This window comes from Orycteropus afer, unplaced genomic scaffold (genome assembly GCF_000298275.1).
Source record: "Orycteropus afer afer isolate SDZICR_OR568_19922 unplaced genomic scaffold, OryAfe1.0 scaffold00032, whole genome shotgun sequence".
NCBI lineage: Eukaryota > Metazoa > Chordata > Mammalia > Tubulidentata > Orycteropodidae > Orycteropus > Orycteropus afer.
Window position 1 is genome coordinate 5450616 of NW_006921619.1, and position 1610 is coordinate 5452225.

At 38.5% G+C, this 1610-nt stretch overlaps 1 pseudogene; it reads left to right on the forward strand.

Annotated features, from left to right (window-relative positions):
- Window positions 1-503: 503 nt before the first annotated feature.
- Window positions 504-603, forward strand: LOC122149585 (annotated as a pseudogene).
- Window positions 604-1610: the final 1007 nt, after the last annotated feature.

The following is a 1610-nucleotide window of genomic DNA, read 5'->3' on the forward strand; positions in this document are numbered from 1 at the left end:
GGGGAAACCAACATTAAGAAACATTACAACCATTCCAAGTGCTGTGAGGGAGATGTGTTGGATGAAGACCCTTTAACAGAGGCAATTTGAACTGGTCAGGGAGGTAGGCAAAAGCTTCTCTGCTGACTAAGCTGTGATGGATGAGCATGTATTACCTACATGAAGAACAAGAAGAACTGCCCACGGAACCTCATGCATTGCTGGAGGGGATGTAAAATGGTAGAGCCACTGAGGAAAACTGGTTCCTCAAAAAAGTAAACAGAATTACCACAGGGCCTAGAAATTCTATCTCTAAGTATACACCCAAAATAAGCGAAAATGGTACTCAAAAAAATACATATATACACGTGTTCAAAGCTGCATTTTTGACAGTAGGTAAAAGGTAGAAACAACCCAAATGTCTACCAATGGATCAATTTGCAGTGTATTTGTACAATGGAATATCATTCATTCATAAAAAGGAATGAAATATTGATGCTTGCTACAGTATGGCTAAACTTCAAAAACATTTTGCTAGTGCTTGCTTCAGCAACATGTATACAGAGATTAGCATGGCCCCTGCGCAAGGATGACACACAAATTCATGAAGCGTTCCATATTTTTTTTAAAAAAATTATGCTAACTGAAAGAAGCTAGGCACAAAAGATCAAAAGTTGTATGATACCATGTATGTGAAATATCCAGAATAAGTAAATCCATAGAGACTAAATGCAGATTGGGGGTTAACAGGAGCTGGAAGGCAGCAGGAATGGAGGCAACTGCTTGATGGACCGGGGGTTTCCTTTTGGAGTGATGAAAATGCTTTGGAATTAGATAGGTGGTTGTTCTCCAATATTGTGAATGTACTAAGTGAAGCTGAATAGTTTGTTTTGAAATGATTGGTTTTATGTTATATTAATTTAACCTCAATTTAAACATTTTTTAAAATAAATAAGAACTTTCCAGGTAATGGCTATAGCATGGTCAAAACCCCAGTGATAGGAGGGACAACCACAAGTATTAGGAACTGAAAGAAGGTCATGTGGTTGGAAAAGAGAAAACTGGGGAGGGATAGCATGGTATGAGATGAATCTGGAGAGGTAAGCAGGGTTAGGTCACACAGGACCTTATAGGCCAGGTTAAGCAGTTTTATCTTGATCCTAAAAGCAGTGGGAAACCACTGAGAGATTGAGGTAGTCAGTGGGACAAGGCTAGGAAGACATAATTAGATAAGCACTTGAAAATGATCTGTCTACATATTCAAGAACAAATTACTAGAGGGCCAGTATAGATGAGAGAGAATGGAAAGGGCCAGTTTGGAGTCTGTTACAGTAATTCAAGTGGTGTGTCATGGCAACATGGACTGGGAAATAGTGCTGGGGACAGAGACAAGCAGATGAATATGAGAGTTATATGATAAATATGATTTGGTGATGGATTGAATAAGGGAAAAAGAGTTATCAAGAAATGCCCTAGGTTTCTCCTAGAACTATACGGTTTCTCAAGGAAAATTTAGGCTCAAACTTAAGGGCCCTAATATATGGTATAAATAGACTACCAAGCATAATTCAAAATGCACCAACAGCAGAAGAGAAGCCAGATGATTGGGACCTTCTAAAAATTAAATGTTT